The following is a 17,661-nucleotide window of genomic DNA, read 5'->3' as shown; positions in this document are numbered from 1 at the left end:
CTCTAGCGGGACAAAGCGGTCGACAGGGATGGTAAGGGAGTCCTTGATTTCAAAGTGTCTTAGGCAAAGCTGTCTCCGGTTCTGGGCAACGCGACTCAATGGGTTTCCAGCGGTTACAGCAAACCTCCAAACCTTGGTCGACGATGAGGGACATCAATGTCGGGTGCTTCACTTCAGGTTCTTGGTGGACCCCATCTCCGGCCACCAGCCTTTCGAGGACTGACTGTCAGGGCACCTTGAAGAAGAGTAGCTTTTGCACGATGTTCCCTCGTACCTTGGGAAGAGGTATCCTAGCCAGGTCCTCTCTTGGATCAGTTGTTGGAGACACAACAACTTTCAGATTGTGTTGAAGGACAGTAGCAGCAGAGCCTTCTTCTTCCAGCTGGGCTTCAAGGTTAAGCATCAAGTATCGACTTCAGCTTCTGAACAATTCAAGTCAGTGAGAGTTCCCCAGATATACTGTTCTGTCTCTCATCCACACTGCTGAGCCAGGCTAGGGCAGCCAATCATTCAGAAAGGCATTCAGCAGGCAGGCAGCCAATAAGGCTCACCATGCATTCAGGACATTCTTCTCCATCCGGATACTCACAAGGAGTGTGGATTGGGGCAAGCACCCAGCCTTTCAGCACACCACACTGCATTCATACCAGTTTCAGGCAGGGCTGTCTCATTCATTGTGTCACACTCCAGAAAGCAGACACTCATTACATGAAATGTATATTGGTCACACACTCCATTTACCCAGGTCCCACCCCAAGGGTGTACCCACAATATACAGTCATTGGGAAGGCTCCAGTCAGTCTGCCCTGGACTTCCCCACAATGCCATATATAGAACTTCCACCCAAAGGTCAGTGAAGGGTAGGGACAGAGTTGTGCCTTCCCAGGGATTTGGGGAAACAAGGTAACAGGCAATAGAAAGCAAGAGGCCACAGGGCCATCTTGTCTCCTATCATGAATCACCTGATTCCAATGGCAGGGCCTGGGTACCCCAACATGGAGTATACTCAGAGCACATGTCAAATTCAGCATGGAGCTGTCACCAGCCTGTACCCTGCTCTGTGGGCCACACACAGGTGCCCAGATAACATACACTAGGGGTATAGGGTTGTACCCCCACCCATGGGTGCCATATGGGTATCCCAAGGGTCTGTTCACCACAAACAAAAAGAGTAAGAACTGCACTTCCAGGGGTGCCACATGGACTTGTAGGGTATTTTGTGGAGATTTGGGGCCTGACGGTATTTTATTACCGCCGAAAGATAACTTAGCAATAATCACTCTTTGTATTCAGATTTGGCCATGTGCAACAATAATACAATGGACATGCATTATTTCAGCACCCAGACCTGCATATTTGGTATACGTGGTTGGTGGTATTTTGGTGAGCATAATTCCCTTGTTTTATTTGTGGCCCCAATGTCCAGAATCCCTTATCTTTGCTTAGATTTTTCGTGTGATCACTAGAGAGACCTCAGACCTACATTTTAGGAATACCACATTTTCAGTGATAGTGTTGGTGTGCCACCATGGGCGAACTCACTGACTTATTTACGACAGAGAGCTATATATGGTAGTCTTGTGGTAATTTCCACTACCTTATATACGGTAGGGAGCTATGTTCAGAGAGTCTCTCTTCCCGTTGGCTCATGTACCTCCAACAAGCTATGCTACAGTCACTCACAATTATTCATACTGATTCTGACATGCACACATCTGTCTTAAAATGACCATTGCACTGTTTAAAAATCTCCCCACATCATCGGCATTGTAATGGTAAATAGTCAATACACCACCCGTCTGTTTTCAAATATTTTTCTGTATTATAAAAGTTGCATTTAAACACGATCTCATTCTTTACAGAAATAAATAAAATGGTACAGTAAAAGCATTGTCTATGACACACTGCAAAGAGAGTGGCGGAGAACAGAACCCAAATTGCAACATTAGCATTTGATTAAGGCATGCACAGGAATCCTACACTGACTGCATATTACCGTACACACTCAGCTCCCACACTTCTCATTACCTTATCTTTTTAGTTGTTCTCTTTGGCTGTTCTCTTTGTGAATGTGGCTCCCTTGGATTAACTCCAGCAAAAGGGAACGCTTGCCTTCTCAAACCGGGGTCATTGCCTGGAATTCTCAGCTTTTGCAGATAGGAACGCCTCAGCCAGTGGAAAGGTCCTTCTTTCAGCTCTCCCCAATCTCGACTGCCAAATCTTGACTATAGCAGGACGCAGGGATCTGCATTCAGTCAGGAGTCCCACAGCCAGGTCTTCTCCCCAGTAGTGCAGAAAAATGTCTGCCTGTCTTTTTCCCCGATACTGCCCACTAAAACTTTCATCTCAGCCCTCTGTATGACGTGTCCCAATGAAATCCATCATCTCTCATCCTCCTACTCTCAACAATAGCTTCGCTTATACATTTGCAATTGTTGCAAATCTGACTTCCTTCTTCCTGCAGTTACTGTGCACAAAAACACGGAGAATCAGGCAGAGAAGAGAAGAAAAAAAATCTGCACACACATTTAAATGGCTTTCAGAGTATGCCTAATTCTGCAGTGGAGAACACATTTTATTAGTGGGTTATGTTAAATAAGGTTTTATTAGTCAGGTTAATGGTTAATAGGTTAGCTGTTAATTTTCAAATGTGTCTCTCGCACCATAGGCATTTCAGGTGAAAAATAGTGTGCATTTTTAAATGAGCACGTGTGCTTTTAACTGTAAAAATAGATTTGCATCTTATATGTTAAAATCGTTTTTGACTGAATAGCCTGTCTTTCCTTGTTAATCTGGTAACCCATATAGCAATGCACCGCACCCTTGTGGTGGTGCTGCAAAAAATGTGCTACTTGTGCAGTAGTGCTGTACTCTGTGCTGTTTGCTACCTGTGCAGTAGTGCTGTACTCCGCGCTGTCCGCCACCTGCGCAGCAGCGCTGCACTCCGCACTGCAACATGCCAAACATCCCTACATATACCCTCCTTTTGTTTTTAGAACTTGGCTATAATCCAAGCCAATTCCTAAAAACAACTTGTTCTTTTTTTTTTTTTTACAATATAGCAATCCAACAAAATGAATATTCATGTGCATCAATGAAAATTTGCAATCAATATTTCATCTGAGTGCATCAGTTCATAAAATGTTCCACATTTGCCTTCTCAGTGGAAGTGGCATTACTTTAAGTTTAAATTTTCCAAGTCAATTAAAAACAACGAAATAAAACAACTAACTAAAACAAATAATTAATATAACAAATTAAAATAAATAATCAAAATAATAAATACGTGGAACTTCATATGCCGGAACTTCTGTTTTGTCTCTTTTGGTATGTCCCGACCAGCGATGTTATTCGGTTCATTCGAGTATTCTTTCATCTTGGCAATCTTGAATCCACAGCAGTCATCTCTTTTGGCATTCCGGTTATTTTGTCTTCACCTCCACCTGGAGGCAGGCATCTTTTGGTCTTCATCCAGGGGACTCCAGGACTCCATCGTCTCTCCCGTGGGCTCTGATCTCGGAACCTCCGATCAAATAATGTTAATTGTCTAAATCAAAATAGAAAATAAACAAATTAAGTACATAGCATAATACTAACTTCATCCTTTTGCCAAAAATAAAACATGCTTGGTAAAAATATTTCATTTTTTTTTTTTTCTGAAATTAAACACAAGTTAAAAGAAAACAAACAGATATTCAATATTTAACACACTTTCTCTCTGCACACCAACCATGAGCTTCCATTATATGTGCATTTATTTATTTATTTATTTAATTATTTATATTATATATTTTTACATATATTACAGTGTTTATGTGCCATCATAACAATCAAATTTTTTTTTTAACTTCTTTGTCACTGCCTCCTGACTGTACCCATTTATTTTCTCTTTTTGTGTTCAAGGGATTTTATCTGTTTCTACATGCTCAAGCCACCTGATCTCATGTCTGGGATGGCATGGTTTGATTTGATTTACATGGACAAACTGCTCTATTGCTGTTTCACCTTCATTTTTCAAAATTTTATACACTACAGGAGAGACCTTATCTATAATCCGAAATGGCCCCTGCCAGGCTGCTAGAAATTTAGAATTTTTCTGTTTACTTTTTCCAAAGTGAAACTTGTACACCTGATCCCCTACACCGTATTCCTTTGCTGATGTCTTTTTATCATAATATGACTTTGCACTGTCAGCAGCTCTTTCCAGATTTCTCTGCACAAAAGCAAATGCATGTTGCAAATGCCTCCTCAGTTCATCAATATATTCATGAACTGTGGATGCACTCACTAGAGTTTGCTCATGTGTTCTGTATAGTAGGTGTTGTGGTAACACCATTTTCCTACCTGTCAAGACCTCATGAGGGCTAACACCTGTTGCTTTGGCAGGAGTCGACCTGATTGCCATCAAAACCAATGGTAAACGTAAATCCCAGCTGGAACCTGCTTCTGCCACAAATTTCTTTAAAATATCCACAACAGACCTATTGCTTCTTTCAACTGTACCTGAAGACGCCGCCCGATATGCGATATGTAGTTTCCTTTTCACACCTAGTATTTGCCATACTTTACTCATTAGAGTACTTGTGAAATGACTTCCTCTGTCTGACTCAATTCTTTGTGGCAACCCAAACCTTGAGAACACATGGTTCACCAGCAATGTGGCTGCTGTTTGCGCACTACAATCTGGTGCAGGAATGCATTCAATCCACTTTTGACATCAAACATACCACACTCAAAATATAACGGTGTACCCTGCTCGACCTTTTTAAAGGACCTACATAGTCTATTTGCAAATCTGACCATGGGAGAGTTAGGCCTCTTTTCATCAATGGTGCTCTATGCATTGGTGAAGCAGGTTTAAATTGGGCGCATACTAGACATCCTCTAGTATATAATTCCACATCTTGGGACATATGTGGCCAGTAAGCATAATCTTTTAGTATTTCTAATGTTTTTTGTGAACCTCTATGGCCTGCAGTTATGGCATCATGTGCATGGTGTAGCATTAGTCCTCTGAATGAAAGGGGTACTACCCACTGTATTTGCCCTGTTATGGACTCTCTAATCATGAGTCCATCCTGTAATCTAATTCGTGTTTTGTTCTTTAATAACACCCTCAACTCTTCTTTTCCCATACAATCATTTTCTGTTAAAGGATTTTGTTCAGGATCTATCAAATGATTATAATAGATTCCCAAAATTTGATCATTCTTTTGTGCCTCAATCAAATCTTGGTCTGGCGTGTCATGACTCCACTGCACCACCGGTTGATCTACCTCCTTTGGTGCTTTAGAACGTGTCACTGCATCAATTTGTATTTCACCCATTAAATAATCAATATGTAGCAATTCTCCCATCACAGCCCCAATCTTAGCCAGATGGTCTGCCTTATCATTTCCCTCCTTATCCTCTCCTGGTGTTTTTAAATGCCCACGAAATTTTCTCCAGTATATTGTTAAATTATTTTCTGACACCAATTTGTCTATGGCTTGTATCATTTTTCCATGTTTAAGTGGCTTTTTGTTGTATGTAACCATGCCTCTTGCTTTCCAACCAGGCAAATACTCCACAAAGCTATTCCGTGCATAGTCAGAATCAGTCACCAGGACAATTTCACTGAACTTTTTATCAACTGCAGTAGCAATTGCTTTATAGATGGCTGCCAATTCCGCCACCTGAATCCTCATCCCTATACTGGGGACGCCTTCACATTTCAACCAGACATTTCCTATTCCTGCCACTAACTGTTTATTACTGTCATTTTCAATGTGAAAAGCACAACCATCCACATATACAGTTGGCAAATCCTTGCATGTTTTTTCATCAAAAGCTTTGTGTGATGATTGTTCAAATTCCTGCAAACTAGTTTCCACTTCCATTTCATTTGGTATTTGTTCAGCTGCACAATCATGTAAGTCAGCTAACCCTTGAGCAATTGGGCTCTTTTTATTTTGTCCATATCTCACTTCTACGGGAAAACCTTGTAATGCCAGCGTCCATGAAGTGATTCTGGATTGTGCTAGATTGCCTGATCTAATTCTTTTACTCTCTAAAAATTGCAAAGGTTGATGATTTGTTTCAATAATCACCTTTTCTCCCTGAACAATGGGGCGGAAATGTTGTAGCGCCCACACAGTGGTTAATAGGGCCTTTTCACATTCATTAAATTTCATTTCAACTTGGGAAAATGCCTTACTTGCATATGCAATGGTTTTGTGATTCAAATCGTGTTTTTGTGATAACACTGCTGACATACAATGTTCAGAAAAACCTATTTCTATAAAGAAATCCCTGTCCTTTATGGGGTATGCTAAACATGGTGCCTTTACAAGACATTCCTTCAATCTAGCCACTGCATCAGACTGCTCTCTTTCCCATCTCCAGGGAGTATTTAGTTTAAGCAGTTTAGTCAATGGTTGAGTGATTTCTGCATAATTCTCAATGAACTTTCTGTTATAGCCTGTCATCCCTAATAAACTTTTTACTCCTTTCACATCTTTAGGATCTTTTAATCTTTGTATGGCCTCTATTTTCTTCCTTTGTGGATTTAGCCCACGTTCAGTCACTTCATGCCCTAGAAAATTCACTTTTTTCTTGCACCATTGTGCTTTTTGCAAAGATACTTTGGCGCCTGCTTTCTGCAATTGGCCAAGTACATGTCTTATTTCATCAAAATGGCTTTTCAGGCTTTCATTTTTTATCAGGACATCATCCACATAAACTATTGTTCCTCTTTCCGCTGCATCCGGCATGGCCTTTCTCAAAAATATGCCAAATTCACTCCCACTATTGATGTACCCGAACGGAGCTCTAAGCCAGGCATATTGAGTCCTGTCAAATGTAAAGGAAAATAAGTGTTGTATCTCCTCTGCCAATGGCACACACCAATATCCAGATGTGAGATCTAATGTGGTAAATACATTTGAACCATGTAACTGAGCTAGGCCCTGATCAATGAATGGTAGTGGCCATCTAGATACTGGTACTCTTTTATTTAACTCTCTTAAGTCTGCACACAGCCGCCATTGACCATTTGGCTTTAACACACCTAAAATAGGCGTATTGGATGTGCTATGAATGGGCCTGATTATTCCCCATGATTCCAAATTTTTAATAATCTCTGCCAATGATTCTAAACATGCCAGCGGTAGTCTATACTGGCGTACAAACACTGGATTTCTGCTACCACCTTCTGGTAGTGTGGCCACATGTAAATCAGTTAAACCACAATCATAAGCATCTTTTGCAAATACATCCTTAAACTCCATAAATATTTCCCTCAGGTCGTCTCTATCCTTATCGCTGTCATATGCATCCGCTAAGGAGATTTACTCTTCTACCATTCTGGAAAATTCTGGAAACTCTTCTGGTAAAGGAATCTCAGCGCTTTCCTCTAACTGTGTGGCTGTGTCTTTTTGTAGAGCTGCCACTTTTAAATATTTTGGCATATCAGCTTCCACTTCAATGGGCTGATTTCCTGTTTCATTTTCATTTAAATTAAATATTATGCAATCCTCTTGATGGCAGCACACTGTCTCATTTGAATCATAAGGATACACAGAATTAATTTTAAATATTCCTTTGGGCTGAGAGTCCAGGTGTTCTGGCAACTCGCCCTTGGCATCTACATATTTTTCAGGAATATTCCCAATCACCATGTTATTTAAATCTGCCGTATAATGTGATTTTTGTATGGCCATTCCTAATGGGGAGTTTTCCTCTAAATGAATATCCTGATAACCTTTATTATTTACCATGATTTTTACAGATCCCTCACCAATGTCTACCAATGGAATGTATTCATAATCCAGGCCTTGCTGTTTTATGGATTCATTCAGGCATACAAATGCATCAGAGCCTTTCATCTGCTGCCCATTTTTGCATTTCAGTGTTATTGCAAACTGTTTTGTAAATGCAGGAATAATAGTATCTTTCCTTATTTGTAATTCGACTGCATAAGGAACCAGTTGTGCACAATGATAAGCCCTTCTTTTGTCTTCAAATTCAGGTACCGGACCACCTAGGCGTGACCATATTTTTTGATTAAGGAAATCTAACACCATACACATTCTGTGCATGATGTCATTGCCCATGTAAAATTCATTTTGTGCTCCACTCACTATCCATACATTATGGTAAATTGTTTTCTGCCCAATGCTAATTTTAAGCATGCATCTGCCTGCAATTCGGTTTTCAAAGTCTGGACTGTCCAACCCAGAAACATATTGGTTTTTAATCCTAAATTTCGGGATTTCTTCCCTCTCCATAATTTTTTGCAACAATTTCTCATTAATGAAACTCCTTTCATGTTCAAGTGCTAAAGTGGCTTTTATTGTTTTAAGATAATCATTTATACCAACATGAACCCATGGTTGCTCATCTTCCATGTGTATTTCTGCCAGAGTGGTAATGTGTTTTTCTGAATCTGTTTTAGGAGCAATATTCTGTTTGCATGTTTTCTCTTTTAAATAGAAACGTAATGTGTGCTCATCTATGGCAGTCTGCCAATCTTTCCTTGGGTCCAAGTATACTTGTACAGGTAGTTTTTCATTGTCGCTCTGCATTTTGTCTTGACACATTAATATAACAGTGACACTAGGTATGCAGCTATTCTGGAGATATACCTCCACAGCATCATTTGTTTTGGCAACGGTGTGACATTCATTTATATTGCTGTTTTGTGATTTTAGTTTCTTAGGCCTCAATGGTTTTTTGGTTAAGGACCACAGCACTCCATTCACCCCATCTATGAGAGGAGACAATCTTTTCAGGCAATCTGTCCCCATCAGAAATGGAATTTCACAAATGGATGTGATCAATACCTCTTGTTTCATTCTGTGCTTTCCTATTTTTATGTCAACCTCAGTTACACCTATGATGGGCACCTCCTCCCCATTAAAGTTATGCACTGGGCCTTGATTTGCCTTCACTGTGATCTGACTCTGTAGAGGCCTCCCTTCATTGATACTCTTTACCAGCTCCTTGGACATAATTGTGGCATGTGCGCCAGTGTCAATCATAGCGAAGGTGTGGCATTTTTCTTCTACAGTGATGGGTGCATAATATCTGTCCTCAACTTCCTCTAATACACATAAGAAATGTGAATTCTTACTGATTTCAGGGCTCACCTTTCTCAGGTCTTTTTCACTTTTGGCTAAGCACATTGGTAAATGAAAAGACATTTTTCCCTCCTTTTTACCCATTTCTGTGCGAGATATTTTATTCATTTCTCCATGTTCAGAGGTTTTTTGGAGTGTGGCCACTGTTCGCCCATCCATCTGGGTAACATCAGAGACCACATTACAACCTTCCAACTGAACATGTGTAACAACATCATTCAGCAATTTGTCATTTTTTAATTCTGTGCATTTGTGATCATTTAGTGTAATACCAGCCCTTTCAGCCTCTTCAAAAATATGTGGCTCAAAGAATTCTTCAGGTGATTGACTTGTACCCTCCTTGTGAGTATTTCCTTTTTCTGTCTGTGTTTGGTCATTGTTTTGCTTGCCCAGGGAAGGAGCTATGGCATCCCCACTTACTCCCTGTTCACTGGTATTCCCCATGCATGAGTCATTTTTCTTAAATCTGTTCCTTTGTTCTTTTGGAATTCCTAATGTTTCTTTTTCATTTGTGCAAATCTTTACTGTTTTATTTAGCTCTAAGTTAAACCGTACCTCTTTTTTAGAAGTATTTGCACTTTCTATCACAATTTCATTTACTGGTACTTTCATTTTTAATCCATTAGGCATCTCAGAGTCGTTATGCAAAATTATATCAGAGCAATCTGTCATTTTGGCACTGCAGTCATCATGAGTACTTAGTCACTTTTCGGAAGCCCCCCGGTCATTGCTATGGCCATCAGCCCCCTCTTTGGAAGGTTGTTTTTGCGCTGTATAGAGCTTTCCTATTTGCTCAGCTAACATTTTCACTTGGGCCTCAAGGCACTGGAACCTTTCCATCTCTCTAGGATCCTCTTTCTGTGGCCTAGGTCGATATTGGTTGTTTTCCCCCTGATTGGATCTATTTTGATACCTCTCAGGTGATTGATGTCGGTTGGGATGATTTCTGAACTCTTGATTCATTTGTGGAGGGGAGCGGGTTGCACCCATCCTTTGATTATAGTCCCCTGGTGGGGAATCATTGTACTGGCGTGGACTGTAGTTCACGTTTTGCCTCATGTCCTGTCTCTCAGATTGTGGGTACTGGCCCCTATGTTGATTTCCATTATCAGTAAATCGATCCACATATCGGGGCCTATCCTGATTACCATATATCATGGTGCTGGGATCAAATCTGCTCTGTGTCCCCAATGACTGGTAGGGACCATCATTTCTTTGATCTTGATTTTGTCTCTGTTTATTGTTCATACCTGCCATATCAGGCCGATATCCTACCCGGGGTCTATCCCCTAAATATCTAGGGCTGATGTAGCTCTCTCTATTACTAGGATCATGTGTTTGGAACATTGGTACAGGAAATGGCGATCTTTGTTGATTACCCCTTTGTTCAGGTGTCACATTATTTTTACCTTGGCTTTGAGCAGACTCAAGGGACATTTTGGCTGACCTGATTTCTATTACTGTGGCTGAGGGTTCTTTAGATTAAGGCCTGGTATCTTTCATTTTATCACTTTCTCTACCCTGACAATAGAGTACCTCATATAGCTTTGTGCTTTGATGTACAATCCATTCAAGGGACTTGTCACGGTCAAATTCACGGACCAATTGGGATATGATGTCTTTCTGTAGCCCATAGAAGTATGCAGTTTTAAACTCATTGGAATTTGAGTCAAAAGATACATCAAAGCGAGAGAATGCTCTTTTTAAGTCTTGTAAAAATTGGCGAGGGGATGTATTAGGTCCAGCAGTAATTGTGTACGCGACTTTCTTTGCCTCCTGCAATGACTGAAAAGGAGAAAAATGACGCCTAATTTCTTTTTCAAACTCCAGCCATGTCATATTCTGCTGTTCATTTAATCCCCTTATGATGCTGGCCGTCGGGGCATCTAAAGTTAAATGAAAATATTGTCTGTACTGTTCCCTAGGTATTTGGAGTGCTTTAAAAATGTCATGCACCGCTTCTAAGTGATCCTCAATGCAGCATTCTCCTCCCTTTTTAAATGGTTTGATCCGGGCTTTAATGGATTTCATTATTTTTATGGGGCTACTTGTTGCAATGCATGGAATTGCACTATTTTGTGATTCAATCCTGTTTTCAGGTGTATGAGATTGGTGGCTGCCCCCAATGGGAGTATCAAATCCCCCAAGGGCGCTGCAACCAAGTTCAGTCACCGGCCCAGTCACTGGGGCACTAGCTCTTTGGGCAGAGCTAGAATTCACCTCCACTCCATTGAATGTGGTACCCTGCCGCCTCTCCTGGGACCTGGGAATGCACATTTGCTGTTCTAAGTCCTTACACTTTTTAAGGAGTCTGTTGGCTTCATCATGCAAATAATTATTTTCATCACTCATTTTATTAATCACCTCCTGCATTTCGCACATTTGCATTTGGCATTCATTGATTTCTTTATTTCTCTTGTCTCTTTCTTGGATCATTTTAATCATTTCTTGTTCTGCACTCTGGAGATCACCTTCTTTTTCACAATGTTCTTTTTGTAAAATCTGCATTTCTGAAACAACCTCATCTTTATCCTGCCTAATGTGATCCACTAAGGCTTTTAAGTGTGCCAATTCTTGCTCACTATCTTCAAATTGTTTCTTGCTTTTGGTAACTGAGTATCAAAGTCTCTGCATTTTAATTGCATGTCTTTTTGGCATACATCCAATTCTGCTCTCAACATTTCCTGATTTTTACTTGCCCCCTCTAATTCAGTCTTTAACCTGTTAATTAGCTGAGTATCATTCTCTTGCATTCGCAGGGACTTGTTTAAAACAAACCATATTTTGCCGCATAGCCGTATTAAACAGTCTTTCTCTGCACTTTTATCGGCTGCATTCAATAATCTTGTAAGGCAGACCTGAATTATGCTGCCTTTGCAAAAATATTGTCTAGTTTTTCTTACTGCACCTCACCCTGAATGCGGTTACTCCATTCTAACGTGCTATTCGAAGACCAATTCCCATGTGCAAATAACTTTGCCTCTATATATTGCACTAGATCTGAGAATGTGGTTTCCCTTTGTGACATTCTGAAATTCGTTTTTAGTGGCACACTGCTATTATAAAATGGGTTCCCTTTAATGTGCAAATGGCAGTGTGAGACACGCTTGCCACGCCCAGTAGGTACTCTATGATCACTTTCCCGGCCTGCAACGCACCATAAATATGTAGGGTATTTTGTGGAGATTTGGGGCCTGACGGTATTTTATTACCGCCGAAAAATAACTTAGCAATAATCACTCTTTGTATTCAGATTTGGCCATGTGCAACAATAATACAATGGACATGCATTATTTCAGCACCCAGACCTGCATATTTGGTATACGTGGTTGGTGGTATTTTGGTGAGCATAATTCCCTTGTTTTATTTGTGGCCCCAATGTCCAGAATCCCTTATCTTTGCTTAGTTTTTTCGTGTGATCACTAGAGAGACCTCAGACCTACATTTTAGGAATACCACATTTTCAGTGATAGTGTTGGTGTGCCACCATGGGCGAACTCACTGACTTATTTACGACAGAGAGCTATATATGGTAGTCTTGTGGTAATTTCCACTACCTTATATACGGTAGGGAGCTATGTTCAGAGAGTCTCTCTTCCCGTTGGCTCATGTACCTCCAACAAGCTATGCTACAGTCACTCACAATTATTCATACTGATTCTGACATGCACACATCTGTCTTAAAATGACCATTGCACTGTTTAAAAATCTCCCCACATCATCGGCATTGTAATGGTAAATAGTCAATACACCACCCGTCTGTTTTCAAATATTTTTCTGTATTATAAAAGTTGCATTTAAATACGATCTCATTCTTTACAGAAATAAATAAAATGGTACAGTAAAAGCATTGTCTATGACACACTGCAAAGAGAGTGGCGGAGAACAGAACCCAAATTGCAACATTAGCATTTGATTAAGGCGTGCACAGGAATCCTACACTGACTGCATATTACCGTACACACTCAGCTCCCACACTTCTCATTACCTTATCTTTTTAGTTGTTCTCTTTGGCTGTTCTCTTTGTGAATGTGGCTCCCTTGGATTAACTCCAGCAAAAAGGAACGCTTGCCTTCTCAAACCGGGGTCATTGCCTGGAATTCTCAGCTTTTGCAGATAGGAACGCCTCAGCCAGTGGAAAGGTCCTTCTTTCAGCTCTCCCCAATCTCGACTGCCAAATCTTGACTATAGCAGGACGCAGGGATCTGCATTCAGTCAGGAGTCCCACAGCCAGGTCTTCTCCCCAGTAGTGCAGAAAAATGTCTGCCTGTCTTTTTCCCCGATACTGCCCACTAAAACTTTCATCTCAGCCCTCTGTATGACGTGTCCCAATGAAATCCATCATCTCTCATCCTCCTACTCTCAACAATAGCTTCGCTTATACATTTGCAATTGTTGCAAATCTGACTTCCTTCTTCCTGCAGTTACTGTGCACAAAAACACGGAGAATCAGGCAGAGAAGAGAAGAAAAAAAATCTGCACACACATTTAAATGGCTTTCAGAGTATGCCTAATTCTGCAGTGGAGAACACATTTTATTAGTGGGTTATGTTAAATAAGGTTTTATTAGTCAGGTTAATGGTTAATAGGTTAGCTGTTAATTTTCAAATGTGTCTCTCGCACCATAGGCATTTCAGGTGAAAAATAGTGTGCATTTTTAAATGAGCACGTGTGCTTTTAACTGTAAAAATAGATTTGCATCTTATATGTTAAAATCGTTTTTGACTGAATAGCCTGTCTTTCCTTGTTAATCTGGTAATCCATATAGCAATGCACCGCACCCTTGTGGTGGTGCTGCAAAAAATGTGCTACTTGTGCAGTAGTGCTGTACTCTGTGCTGTTTGCTACCTGTGCAGTAGTGCTGTACTCCGCGCTGTCCGCCACCTGCGCAGCAGCGCTGCACTCCACGCTGCAACATGCCAAACATCCCTACAGACTCCTGTGCAGACAACACAGAACACACATGAAAGGGGAGTACAGGACAAGGACATGAAGGCCTTTTCCCTCAAATGCATTTCCAGCACCAGAGCCAGCACAGTAATCCAGTGGATGACATCATCCATATCTGAAATGACAGAGACCAAATACCTACAATCTTTTGATTAGCCCCAGAGACCTGTCGTGTATCACACACATCTGTCCTCTGCTTCCTGTTTAGCATCCTCTTGGCACCGCTCATGATAATCACCGGAGAAATACCCTGACTTAGTATAAACCTTCAGATGACAGCAAAATAATGTTCAGTCTCAAGCAGGAACATAAGCAAACACAATAGGGTATTCACAAAAACAGCCCACAAGTGGAAAACTGCATGACATGAACCTGTCTCAAACGCAACCCAAACAAAACTGGAGTATTAATCTTATGTTCTCTGGCCCAAATCTTCACACTCATCCCTCATCCAGACCAAATCGGTATGTGTCTACATGACGAAAACAGTCAAGGACCTGGGGATCCTGATGACAGTCACCTCACACTGTGAACACAAATCAAACACCGGCTTCAAAAATGCCTCTTGTACCTAAGATCAATGAAGAATGTAATCTTTGCCATTGGATACATGTTTCAGAATAGTAACAATAAGTGGACTATTAAATAGCAGGGATGGAAGGATGGCAGTAAAAGGAAAGGGGGCTATCCGATAGCAGTACACTAGTTGCTTCACTGAGTAACTTCATCATACTCACCAGGCCATCAGTTCCCTGGTTGTCTCCATACCGGACTATGCAAACAACATCTACCCAGGACCACACACATATCTCATGAGATGGCTTCTGGTGATACAAACACTGCTGTTACACGACTATGGAAACTTCTTAAGAGTGAACATATTATCCCAACACTTTGAGCATTACACTAGCAAACTGGCGGATGCAGGGTCCATCTTGAATCATTATGTATAGCTAAATACGCCATCCAGAGCAAGGGTCTGAATATTATAAGGAAGGTAATCCAGCACTACAGACCGGAGTGTACTCCGAGGTCTACTGCAGTTGCTTAGCTATTGATACAAGTAAACAATATAATATGGCAGGGAGTCTCCGCTGTTCCCACACTGACTATACCGTGGGACCCCCCACCCATAATGATCTAACTCCTGCAAAACTACATCTACTTACTAAAAGTAATCAAGACCTGGCTACGTACAAGAACAGACAAAGGGCCTCATTACGAGTATGAAGGTAGCCATGCCGCTTTTAGTGGCATGGCTACCCCCATACCGAGTACCGGGTCCGGGTTCCAGGAATAGGGAATTTCTGGGCCATTCCGACCTTGGAGGGCTCGGTAATTCCCTTTCCCGGGACCCGGACCCTGTACATCCCCATTCCCATTTGAGCACCCATAGGCCTCAATGGGAATGGGGAGGTTGCTTACAACGGGACCGTTAATGACGGGCCTGTTGTTAGCATCCTGGTCTGCTAGCGGGTGCCGCTAAGGACGCCTGGTCTGGCCAGGCGCCCTGAGTGGGACCCACAGCAGACCTCGTAATGAGGCGGCCCGGAATGAACGGTGCCAGTCCCTTAACGGCACTGTTCATTCCGTGGCTGCCTTCCTCGTAATGAGGCCCAAAGACTTGAAGTATTCCAGTGCGAAGAGCAAATCACAGCTCACACTCCAAAACAATGATACAAAGATAAGCAAATAAACCAAATGAACACAAGAGCCAAACCTAGAACGCTAGCTAAAAGAAATATAAAAGATTTAAAGCAGAAGAGGAAAGCGCTGTTTGGTCTTTCATAGTGGAATTGCCACATGCAGGGTTTTGTATTTCATCAATGAAGATGTTGATGTCTCTGCGTAGATTAAACTATTATATTAAAATGACTCGTGCTACTCCTTACACTCACACCTTACACTGGAGAAGCTGTCACATCTCGTATAGCTCTGGCGATCGGTAAGCACGTTACTGAGATTGGGAATCTTTTAAATTGATTAAAAGTGAACACTGAGAAATACAATATTCATCTTTATGAAACCAGGCCTCAAATCAAAACGTGTTGAATTGGACCACGAACAACTTGATAGAATTGGCAACACAGTCACCTAGGAAGTCTTCACGCTATGCACCAGCGCACAGAAAATGTACAGCTTATTTGATGGCATTTCCCAGTAATGAGGTCAGTAATAATTATGTCCAATTGAAGTTTAATAAATTAAGAACATAGGAAGTTCTTGGAGCCTTGTTTGGGATGCAGGTGCATGAGAGAACTGGCAATATATGGAGGACCAATCAAATCGAAAGTTTGAAACAATTACTATTATATTGCTCAGTCATGAACTATATGCACGTAAGATGTGTGGGTCCTCTGTTGGTTTGGACAGAAAGACAAAATGAACAGTGTATGGGGAATTGTAATGAGCGGTTACAGTATAGCCCTTATTTTTGCTAATCTTGCTGTAATGAAACTATGTAATAAATAAGGGCCCGTCTAACAAAGGGGGTTGGTGGTAAGGCAGACCGCTCTTTGTTATTTGATGAAATTGTTATTTTTATGGACATTGCTAATATTATGTTATATTTATCTGAAATAGACGTACAACACGGTTGCCCTTGTCATAAGACTCAGATGGCTTTAGCAATGAGCACAAAACCCAAGACAAACACTCTTCCTTTCATGACTAAGAGCACTCTACTAACTAGGCATTCTCACACCAAACCTGCTGACCCAGCCCAAACACACACTTATCAAACCCACACTCCACTCATCCAGTACTGTTCAGCGGTATACAGCACAGCGTGCCTGCACCCAATATGCTGTCTCTCACTCGAAAATGGAGACCATCGCCATCACGATGTGTAAGGATGTACGATGTGTAAGGATGTAAAATGCGTGTGTCTTCGTCTGCTATGGTATGGAAATTACTTTTTCGCTTGTATAGTTCAAGTTCTGCAATGGTCCCTGTGACACTAGTTAACATGATATACCAGGCAACAATGACTAACCTATACTACGATTGAAGATATGTGTCACTCTGTAGGTTGATAAGGCACACCACACTATGGTACAATGAACTGATGTATGGTATGGACCTGTGTTTGCAGGATGTGCCACTCCGATGTGTGCCAACCTCCTTAACACAAACCTAACTTCACATCAACACTGTTCAGCTAACTGCTTTTAGACAGCAGGGATCCGACAAACCAAGCACTAGCTAAACTACCAAGCTCTGCCAGCTTACCTTGCACCCGCAACATGAACTGCCTACACTAACCTGCAACAGGGACTTGCTGAGCACCAACACACAGCAAACCGTTAATACACACACAAACACACACACTCGGGTAATGATAAAACACTGCTTGCCTCGCAGAGCAGGTCTGATGGCAACCTCTACTCTGCTGCCTCTGCTCCCCCGTTGACCAATCCATAACCTGATCGTGTTACTCGTAGGACCCACATCACCACGAAGCTATGAAAAGAGCCAAAGTAACACTATAGCAAGACCCAGAAGCCTAACAAAAAAAGAACCGTACTTAGAGTGTTTGCAAAAAGACCTAACGCCTCCACAAAACCTGTAAAAGCGAAGTATGGCCATTTAG

This window comes from Ambystoma mexicanum, chromosome 8, assembly GCF_040938575.1.
Source record: "Ambystoma mexicanum isolate Mex_15411 chromosome 8, UKY_AmexF1_1, whole genome shotgun sequence".
Lineage (NCBI taxonomy): Eukaryota > Metazoa > Chordata > Amphibia > Caudata > Ambystomatidae > Ambystoma > Ambystoma mexicanum.
The sequence above is the reverse complement of the archived record's forward strand: the minus strand, read 5'-3'. Positions refer to the sequence as shown.